The sequence below is a fragment of the Chelonia mydas genome, chromosome 12 (genome assembly GCF_015237465.2).
Source record: "Chelonia mydas isolate rCheMyd1 chromosome 12, rCheMyd1.pri.v2, whole genome shotgun sequence".
Taxonomy (NCBI): Eukaryota; Metazoa; Chordata; order Testudines; family Cheloniidae; genus Chelonia; species Chelonia mydas.
The window spans coordinates 36,268,231-36,279,436 of record NC_051252.2 but is presented as its reverse complement, the minus strand read 5'-3'; positions in this window follow the sequence as shown (position 1 = coordinate 36,279,436).

Genomic DNA, 11,206 nt, shown 5'->3' with positions numbered 1-11,206 from the left:
CAGGCCTGGCAGGTCGGGTCTGCCTGGTTTCTGAGTCTGCGCAGGACCCCAGATTTTGGAGGTGCCCCCACCGCAGCTCTCCCAACCCCAGCTGGTCTGGGGAAGCTAGGGGATGAACTTGATCGTTTTATAATGAATAATTAGTTGTATTACCCACAATGCCCACAGTGTATTTCTCTCTTTACCACAGTCCCTGCCCCTAGGGAAATGCAGTCTAAGAGCTGAACTCCTCCACAACTAGACAGCTGGCCTGAAGGGTGGATTAAAACTGTCCTGGCCCTGAGCCACCCAAACACTGCCCTCATCCCACTAGGGGCTGGAGGGATTTCCTCTTTGCTCCCCTCAGACAGCACAGGCATGGCCAAGGCAGCGGTGACATGCAGCTAAGCCTTGCAGTCTCCCTTGTGGGGCACCTCGCAAGCTTCTGCCACCTTGAGACACATTTGAACCCAGCTGTGACACAGTGGCAAAATATCAGCCCCTGGCGACCCAGAAGCAAAAGTCATTACCAGAGTCGAGATCCAAGGGTTTTGAATGTGAAACACCATCCTTCCACCCCTTCCCCTGAAACCTGGGCTGGGGGGTGTTTGGCATACAGGGCTCCGGTTCAGCCCCACGTCTAGTCCCTGTCCCCCATGTGTCGTATAGACGTTAAGACCAGCGGGGAGCGTTGGGATCATCTTGTCTGACCTCCTGCCTAGCACCAGCCAGAGACTCTCCCCCTGTGATTGAACTGAACCCACAAGCTCTGGCTGAGACGAATGGATCCCTTAGAGAGACGCTTGGGCGCCAAGTGACGGAGAATATGCCACAGCCCTAGATCAGTGGCTGCAATGGTTAAGCACCTCCCTGTGAAAAATTTGCACCTTATTTCCCGTCTGAATTTGTCTAGCTTCGACACCCAGCCGTTGAATCTCAGTTGGCTTTTGTCGGCTGGCGTGCAGATCCCTCTCCTCTCACAGACCCTCTGCCTGGGTAGGTACCTGTTTGGGACGAGGGGCCGTCTGCCAGTATAGGCCCATCACCACCAGCCAGATCTTCTCACGTGCCTCCTCACAGTGCCTGGGGACCTGCAAGCTGCTGCTAAGAGGATAAAGGCTCTTATCTTTCCATGACTCTGTCCAAAGTTTAAAGGTCAGCATGAAAGCTTTTTGTATATGTGAAAAGAAAAGGAGTACTAGTGGCACCTTAGAGACTAACCAATTTATTTGAACATAAGCTTTCGTGAGCTACAGCTGAAGTGAGCCGCGGCTCACGAAAGCTTAAGCTCAAATAAATTGGTTAGTCTCTAAGGTGCCACTAGTACTCCTTTTCTTTTTGCACATACAGACTAACACGGCTGCTACTCTGAAACCTTTTGTATATGTGTTACGGCGGGGCCTGGAGTGCCTGCTTCACGTGGTCTGGGGTCTAGCTCACTGGCTGGCTGAGGATTAAGTCTAATCTAAATTCAAGATCTTCTGCAGAGAGAGAGAGTAAAGAACGGGCTCTTGCCTACTCCCACCACCACTACATGGAGTGGCTCCATTAGCTAAAACAGAGCTCTGTAAAGCTGTAGGTGAGCTGTAGCTCCTTGCTGTCTCCACTCATCCCGCTCTTGGTCATGGGGTCTGAATGAGTAGCCAGAGGCTCCGGAAAGAAAGAGACTCTTGTGGCTAAAGCACAGGGTGAATTCTCTGCCCTGTGTTCTATAGAAGGCCAGACTAGATCGTCACAATGGCTCCTTCTGACCTTAACACCTGTGCCTGGGAGTCAGTGGAATTGGGTTCTATTCCAGCCTCCTCTGTGACTTTGGGCAAGTCCCGTAAATTGTTCTCTGCCTCAGTTTCCCTTTTGGTAAAATGGGGATAATACTTCCCTCTCTCACAGGCTGTTGTGAGACTTACTTAACCGTTTGCGCAAAAAAAAAAAAAAAAAAAGGCCTTTGGGTAGGAGGCTCTAGAGTAGGGCAAACTATTGGCATTGCCAGTAAAGCGCAAGGGGCCTGGTTGGGGAATGAAGCCAGGGCCAGCTCGGTCTATTACCAATCTCCTGTGATAGTTATAGGGGCAAATTCTGGTTGGCACTTGGCAATGGATCCCTCCAAGGAGATACGCAAACAGCAGTGCTGACTGCTCGTGCTCCGTGGCTCGGAGGGGGAGGCGACTTGTGCTAGCCCCCGAGGGAACTAGGGGATTTCCTTTCCTCCCATGGCCTTGGCGGGGGCACATCACAAGCACCGTTCCTCCTTTCTGTCTCACCAGAGGCCTCCAGTCAGTACTCCCTGCACAAACCCCTTCCTCAGCCCAGGGCACGTCACCTACCTTCCCCCCGCCCAACCCAGCCTGTCCCCACCCTAGCAGCTGACGGAGCCCAGTGCTGGGAACCAGGGAGGGGGGCATGACAGGAGGGATCCAAGCGGCTGCTCTGGGGGAGTCCCCCAGCATCCCTTGAACTGACTCTGGTGCTCACAGAACCTACAGGAGCTGCAGATTGTTTTAATGAGCTCCTTAACGGGCATGCACTGTGGCGCTCTCCAGGAAGAGTGACGTCAAAGGGCAGGTTATGACTCAGGGGGGTGGTAAGGGCAACAGGCCCAGATCTCCCCTCAGAGGGACAGCTTCCCCTGTCGTGGAAATAGGACGCAGTTCTGCTCCAGCGGATCAGATCCATCCCTGCTGGGCCTCCGCTGGCCTGTGCACTGCCGGGCGGAGAAGGCTCTACCCTGTTCCCCCAGCTGTGTTTTCTGTTAAGTAGCAGTCTTGGCAAAGGGGCTCGAGCATGAGGCGGGCAAGGCAGGTGTAAGGTCCTGTGGCCCCTTGGGGTCAGAGGACTCCATGCTGTCTTTCACTCAGAGAGGAAGGGAAGGAGCTATGTGAGAGGCACTGGACTGTGACTCAGGAGACCTGTAGTCAATCCCCAGCTCTGCCACAGACTCTCCGTGTGACCTTGGGCATGACTGCTCTGTGCCATACGCACCCCCTCTGTCAAATGGAGATGACTGTCCTCCCTGGCTGCCTTGGCCATGAGATGGCAGGAACCGCTCTCACTGTGTATCTGTGCAGTGCTCTGTGTGAGAGGGCCGCTACGTTGGTTGGGCACTAAGAGATTATGTCCCTGGTGAAGGATCGTGCCCCCTTGGAGATTATTTCTCCCCATCAGTACTGATGTTTATTCAGGGAGGGGGAGATAGTTTTAAGGGAGACAATCCATCTGTGGTTGCATCAGGTGTAAGCAATGTGCAGCCAGGGAGCCTGTTTTTTTTTTTAGCTCTGTAGTTGCATTCTTGTTGGAACAGTTTGCAAAGCCAGATGAGTCCCTGGCAAAGGCAGATACGCTGCTTCGCTGGCACCTGGCAAGGGTCGGAGCTACCTGAACACGCAGGGCCTGTCACGCAGCACAGCCCCCCTCCTCCCGGCTTTGGGTCCTTGCCAGCTGAATGCAGCTGTCCCTAACTGGCGCTCAGATATGCCTGCGTGCACAGAGGGTGATGTGCAGCAAAGGGCTTATGGAGGGGCGGGGGTGAAAGGGCAGGCAATGCACGCACCTGGCTCTACACCAGTGGGTCAGGCCGTCTTTTAAGGTTATAACCCCACAGTGCTTTGACTCCAACTACAGGTTTCTATTTAGCAGGCACTGGACTTTGCCGTCCGATTCTTGGCTTCCAAGTACCCAGCATTGATTTGTTTATGTAGTACTGGAAGTATTGGGCCCCCTGGAAAGATCAAAGGTTCAAGAAGGTTTCCTACTGAGATGGAGATCTACTGCACAGCTGGATGGGTGGGGGTCAGTACCGAGGATTCCTGAGTCTGCGGGATCTACCACACAGCTGGGATCTGTTGCTCAGCCAAGCTGGAATATTTCTCCATACATCCGGCTGCATTGGCTTTGAAATGGGCAAGAAGAAAGCTGGGCAGGGAGATGGTGTGTCCAGGGGATCAAGAAGGAGCTTAGCTGACAAGCCTGGTTTTATAACACACACAGTAGTTGCCTGAGGTTAGTCTAGCCTTGCTGAGCACAGGCATATTCAGGGCACGGCTCACAGAACCACCGTGGGGGCTCCCTGATGCTTTTCCTGGGGTGGGGGGGCAGGGAGCAAATCTAACCAAAGAGCAGAGCTGCCCCCTGGTGAGGAGGCAGCTGTTCAGACATGGCTCAGTGCTGGGCTCTCAGCCACTTGGGCTGCTGCAGCCAGAGGCAGTTGCTTAAATGGAGGCAGCGGGTTTTACAGGCCGTCACGCTGCTGCATGGGGGCTGTGGGGGCCGAGCTCTGTGTGGTAACCTGCCCGTCTCCATGGCGTACGGGAGATGAGCGCGAGTTCTTCCCTCTGCCCCTCCAGCCTTATGGCTGATGCCTTTCACCAGGCAGGTCCCCAGTGCAGCCAGGGCTGTGGCATCTGATCCTGAGACCCTGTGAATACGAGTCTGGCGGCATGATCCGCTCTTTGCTGCTGCCCTGCCTTGGCAGCCCTCTTCCTGCAATGCTCAGTGGTTTTCCTTTTTGCTGGCGACGTGCAGGAGGCCCAGCTCGGCCCAGTGGGTAGTGCACCTGGGCATAGGGCCAGCTGTGCTACCCCGAATGTGTGGCCATAGGCAAGTCACTGCCTCCCCTTGTGCCTCAGTTTCCCCTCCCACCCTTTGCCTGTCTTGTCTATTGAGGCATTAAGCTCTTGGGAGCAGCGATTCTCTCCCCCCTCGGTGTCCTGCGCTCTCGGAATAATTTTGTCGCACTGCTTTCCCTGCCTTTCAAACAGGTCTCACTGCGGTGTCCCTGCCCCTGAGCCAGTAGAGGGCAACAGAGAACTTTGTGTCCAGTCAGCCATTCACCAGCGTGTGCTAGAAACACGTTCCCTTCACATGCTCAGCAGCTTGTCTGACCCCAAAACAGTGCGTTCCTTCCTCCAATATTTATCCTGCCGGTGGGTGACAATCGGGTATTTCCTGTGGACTGTTTGCACAGAAGGGGAAAGAAGGAGGGATCGGCTGTTATGACTCTTGCACTAAGTGTGTCACCAGTGAGCGTTGACACAGCCAAAGGGGGTGAGCAGCTTGGTTTGAGCCAGTTGGGAGCTGCAGACACCAAAAGGACACACGAGCGGAGAGTAGGAAGCAGAGGAGGTCAGCAAATGGGTCTTCCATCCTGTGAAAAATTTAAATTAAAAAATATATCCTGACTCAGGAGAGTCCAAGAACAAATCCCATTTCCGGACAGTTGAAACCTTTTGGTTTGACTTCAACCCTTTATTATTCTTTAAAATGTTATCGAGTAAATTTTGAAATGAAAAGTCTTTTCAAACCAAACAAAAAAAACCCCCAGAGTTTTCATTCTTAAAAATGCCGCATTGGGATGCGATGACATTTTTTTCCACTCGTTTTCCAAATGAAGAATCAACGAAAGCGATACAATTTCCTTGGAAATGCTGGGTTTGTTGAAATGGCATTTCCGACAGAAAACTGTTTTGATGGAATTTTTCCACCCAGTAGGAAGGCACTAAGGGACTTGCAGATGAAACCAGGGAGCTTGACTTTGATCTGGGAGGCGGTCAGGGGCCAGCAAGGGGGCGTCAGAAGGGGCTGACAGCTTTTGCAACAGTCTTGGATGGTTTGGAGGGAGAGGGGCTGAGTGTTGCAGAGAATGGGCTGCTGCAGTGGGAGTGAGATGGCCAAAGCCTGGATGAGGATTCATGGTGGGAACAGTTGCATTTTAAGGCTGTCGTGGAGGTAAAACCAGCATCGGTGTTGGGGGGACAAAATGAGAGACAGGAGATGGAAATGAGGCCATGGGGCTGCTGACAGCAATAGATTGAGGAGGAGTTCTGCATTTGGCCTGGTGTCTTTGTGAGACAAACACTGTTCACTATTAAGGCTGCCAGAGGGTAGTGACCTTGGGTTGTCTCTGACCTTGGTTGGATTTGAACCAATGACGTAGAGGTGAATCACTCCACAGCCCATGAGTGATTTCCTGAGCCATCCAGCAGATTGAAGTTGTATTTTCCTAAAAAAAAAAAAAAAAAAAAAAGGCACCCAAGCTGGCTCAAAGGTTACAACTCTGGTGGTCGTTACCCTGACATTTCTGCATCTGGACTGATGTCCCATGATTGTCATTGACTTGCCTAGGAGGAGAATCTGCACTGCAGCCTTTCTGCTTCTAGCAAGCATCTGTATTGTCACCCCGATTGATGGGGAGTCCGGGGTGGGGGTGGGGGGTCTGCAGATGCAAAAGACTCTTCGATCTTCTCGCAGATATGGGAATCCAATCCATTTCCTGAAATGAATGGGAAATTGCTAAAAGGCGAAACCACAAATTAGGTATTGACTATCTGCCTAGTTGGTTGGCCACCTGTTATAAGCAGAATCACACTTCCCCATGCAATAGCATGTGAGCAGGTACGTACACACACACACACACTGTGTGTGTGCTTGATTATCTGGACAGCACAGTGGATTATTTAGAATTGTTTCCCTCTGCCCATGGTGGTTGGATTGTGTTTGTTCCACGTCTCATGGCAGACTTTGTACCCGTAGGACGTGCAGGCTTTGGGGTCAGGTTTTGTTTCGTTCCACCCTCCAGGGAGCAGGAGTTCTGAGTGAGAACTAAGAGTTCCTGCTGAGCAGCAAGACAGTTGGGCTGAAATCCTGCCATCATGCTTCAGTTAATATTAAACCACTAGCATGTGCTCACCCAATAATTGGTGGGACTGATTGGAGCTTTAACCCTGACTTCACTGGCTGAACAGCCATGGCTCTTAGCTCTTGTTACTCACCCACTTTAATGACAGCATTAGGGACACTCTTGTAGCCTATCATATTGAAATAGAGGTAAGATTAGTATTGATTAACGCTGCAGTGCAAATAACAGGACTCAGACTTGACATAAGAATAATATAGCAACAACAATGCAGATAGTGGCAGGGTAAGTTGTGTTTGATGCGTCAGCTTTAAGTAACATAGGAAAGGTCATGTCAAATTACGATATTTTAGAATAAGTTTAGGGAATAAGTCCGAGTGAAACTTACATGTATTAACCACAGAAATACCATGGCGACTAAATGACATAAATGCTAATGACAGTGCAAGAAATCGGTAAGTAACCAATTAACTGTGTGTACCCCCAAAGATACGGAAGGCTGTGGAAGTTTAAATGAGGAAAAAGGCCAGGGAGACATATGAACATGGATAAGATACAGGGGGCATCAGTGTAACTTGTTATAAAAGCTGGTAGCCAGCCTAGATGCCATGGGATACACTGGAATGTGCCGGACTGCTGACTCTGCTGATTCTCTGACTGCCGTACCACCTGCTTTGCAATTTCCCCATGAAGGAGGAGAAGGCAATGCAAGTACCGGACATTTCTCTTTTTTGTTATATTACACTGTGCACAATTTTGTTTGTTCTGCTCATTATTAATCAGAGTAAATGTGATTAGGCGAAACTGGCTCATGGGTAGGGCCCTACCAAATTCACGGCCATGCAAAGCGCGTCACGGCTCATGAAATCTGGTCTCCCCCTCTCATGAAATTTAATCTTTTGTGTGCTTTTTACCTTATACTATACAGACTTCATGGGGGAGACCAGCATTTCTCAAATTGGGGGTCCTGACCCAAAAGGGAGTTGCAGGAGGGTCACAAGGTTATTTTAGGGGGGTCGCGGTATTGCCACCCTTACTCCTCCCTGCCTTCAGAGCTGGATGGCTGGAGAGCAGCGGCTGATGGCCGGGCGTCCAGCTTTGAAGGCAGCACCCCACCACCAGCCGCGCAGCAGGAAGGGTGGCAAAACCATACCATGTCCTCCTTACTTCTGCGCTGCTGCTGGCGGCGGTTCTGCCTTCAGAGCTGGGCTCCCGGCCAGCAGCCGCTGCTCTCCAGCTGCCCAGCTCTGAAGGCAGCGCTGCAGCCAGTTGCAGTGCAGAAGTAAGGGTAATAGTACTGCAACCCCCCCCACCAACAATAAGCTTGCGACTCCCCCCAACTCCTTCTTGGGCCAGGACCCTACAATTACAACACTGAAATTTCAGATTTAAATATCTGAAATCATGAAATTTACAATTTTTAAAATCCTATGTCCATGAAATTGACCAGAATGGACCGTAAATTTGGTAGGGCCCTACTCATGGGGTCTCTCTTTCTGAGATCACTCCTCATACTACGGTAATCTGGAGGTTGAACTCTCTCAGACTACTGCACACTGAATCATCAGTTATAGCTTAAATTATTGCTAATTCCTAAATTTGGCTACAATACGAAGGATGGTGGGTCTAAAATATGACCCACTCTAGTGTGTATCTGATCCCATGGCTTCTTGCATACTTCACTGAAACCTCCAAGAATGCAGGTCACAGCAGAGTTCCTGCCCACCCCGCTCGGGAATCCGTCGTCTGCTTGTGGTCCCCGTGCCCTTTAGTGCGCTTGAGAAAAGCATCCAATATGGTGAGACTTGTAATACAGCTGTGAGGGATGAGAACTATGACTCTGGCTTTGCCAGTCTGGGCCCAGGAGCACTGACCAGTTGACAACAGTAAACATGAGTCACACACACACATTACACTAGCTCTGTACTAGGCACTCAAGACACCAAGTCACAGAGGCAGAGTCCTACCTGGATTCTCTTAATCTCTTACCCCTATCCTGGGATAAGCCTGCTATTCCCCCCCACCCCTCCGGGCTACAGAGTCAGCCAGCAGGAGTGAGGCCTGGGGGCATTAAGACTGGCTCATTCTAGCCCAACCTGCTTGGTCCAAGGAGAGGTCCTATGCATCAGCCTGGCAGTTGCGATCCATTGAGGTGCTCCTGTTGTTGGTTGCCAGCTTCAGACTCTGAAGGCAAGGCCTTCCCCTGGCTGGGGTGCTTGTTCTCTTTGTGAGCTAGTTTGCTGAGCATAGTGTAAGGCCCAGCATTTTCCTGAGGTGGGTCTGAGAGATGTCTTGCCTGCAGCCATCTTGGGGATGGTAGAGAGAGCCATATGTGCAATCACAGCCTTGTGGCTGCTGACTGTACTAGCTCCAGGAGCGGAGGGTTTGTGCATTGCGGATGCTGGCTGCAGGTGGCCTGCTGTGATCTCGCTGGAGTTCTGTTTTTTTAATGTAAATGCGCTGAGAGGCCGGGTGTGTCCTCCATCCATATGGATCTGTGCGCGCGAGGGGGAGAAGTGGAGCGCGGGATAATGCACATGAAGGAATACAGCTGGATTTTCTCTCCCTGGAGATGTAAATCACCTCCCCCTGTAATGACTGAACCACGTAATAGTTTTGAGTCTCCTTGTAGCTTGTCCTTTTGCTCAGGGAGCGGAGACAGGCTTTTAGATGAAGGGGTGTCAAGTTCAGTCCTTGCAGATGGCCCATTCATGTGCACAACTGCTAAGTACAGCCACATGGGCACAATTGCCTGCATAGGAGCCAACACTGTGGGTGCTCCGGGGCTGGAGCACCCATGGGGAAAAATTAGCAGGTGCTCCTCACCCACCGGCAGCCAAGCTCCCCCCTCCTTACCTCCTTCCCCCCCCACGCCCCGTGCCCAGCACGCCACATCCCCGCTCCCGCTCCCCTTCCTCCCAGCGCTTCCCACTGCCTAGCAGCTGTTTGGCGGCACTTAGGACTTTCCAGGAGGGAGCGGGAGGAGCGGGGACACAGCGCGCTCAGGGGAGGAGGTGGAGAAGAGGCAGGGCAAGGGCGGGGACTTGGGGGGAAGGGGTGGAATGGGGGTGGGAAGAGGCGGGGTAGGGGTGGGAAAAGGCGGGGCGGGGCCAGGGACAGGAGTGGTTGAGCACCCACTGGGCAGAGGGGAAGTCAGTGCCTAATTTGCCCTCTTTGCATGTGCATTTGGGGCAGTTGCACATGCAAATTAAAGATACAGTTTGCACACACTATTTTTTTTTAAAAAAAAAGACGACTTATTTTTACATATCCTACCTCTGATTGAATTTTTGTTCTAAATTCAGTTCCCCCACCCGCCAAAAAAAGTTCTGTTGCCTTTTTTCTTTTCCCCTTCACTGAGCAAAAAAGTATTGCCAATTATTTTTAAAAAATATTTATGATGGATATTGCAATCACATGGAATGTCTTTGGGGACCATATTGTATTGAATCTATGAATGGTTTATGTATGACTGTGTTCTACTCCATGGGGCAGGGTTACCACAACTTCTCCAGGAACTAAAAACAGTGATTAAGGTGAATCACTGAGATGATGCATCCCTCGAGAGCTATCACCCCGTGGAGAGGTTTGCATACACTTGTTCAAACTGAGTTTTCCAGAGACTGGGAGACAAAGAAAAGGCCATTTTTCTAAAAGGATGAGCTTGAACTGACATAGAGTCTTCCTTCTGATCCAGTGAACGGAGAAGGCCTTCTGTCCAATGGGGATCCCAACGCTTGAAGAAGGGTTGGAAAGACTTTGGCCTGGTAGGGCGGTGTAAGACTGACGGGTGACACCTGTCATGTTTAGTGTGTTTAAATCTGTTTATTGTTATATATTTTCTCTGTGATGCTGTTAACTTAACAATAAAGGTGCATGGTAACTTGCAACTGCTCCTTCTAAAATACACTGTTCCTAGCCCTCGGAGAGAAAACTAAGCACTGGTGCTGGCTGTTAGGCAGAGGGGCTTGCTGGTAAGGCCTGGAGCTGTGCAGCCTTACGCCCCCCATTCAGAAGGGAATGAGTCAAGGGTCCCTGCCCTGAAATAGGTGATGGCTGGAGACCTGACCGGGCCCTTCTGGAATGGACCATGGAGTTGGGGGGGATGCAGGTGCAGTTACTCTGAAACTGTGGCACTATTAATCCAAATGCCCATGACCCTTTGAAGAAAAAAATGTGTTTAAACAAACTCTAAATTGTACATTAAAGCAAATACAGCTGTTTGATTTTGGGCTGAATGCAAGGCAGCCAGTAACGCATGCATGGAAGGATCTGTGTGGGCCTCTCTTTCTCTAATCTCGGGGCAACCCAAGGACTTCGGCTTGATTTCTTGGAATCTGGAAACAACTTTTTTTTTTCTTTTCTCTTTGAGAAATGAAAGCAGATAACTAATTCCCTGAACGTGCCGCAAATTGCAGCCCATCTCTCAATCTCCAGTGCGTTCTGGCAGCTGCTGAAGCACGGTTGGGTTACCCGAATTCTGCAAATCTGCTTCTGCTTTCCCCTTCTTGCTCTGCTTCATTGCTCTCCCTCTCCTCCACCCTGAGTGAGCTGATGCTGTCCCCATCTGTTTTACCCATCGGGCCTGCATGCAGTGAT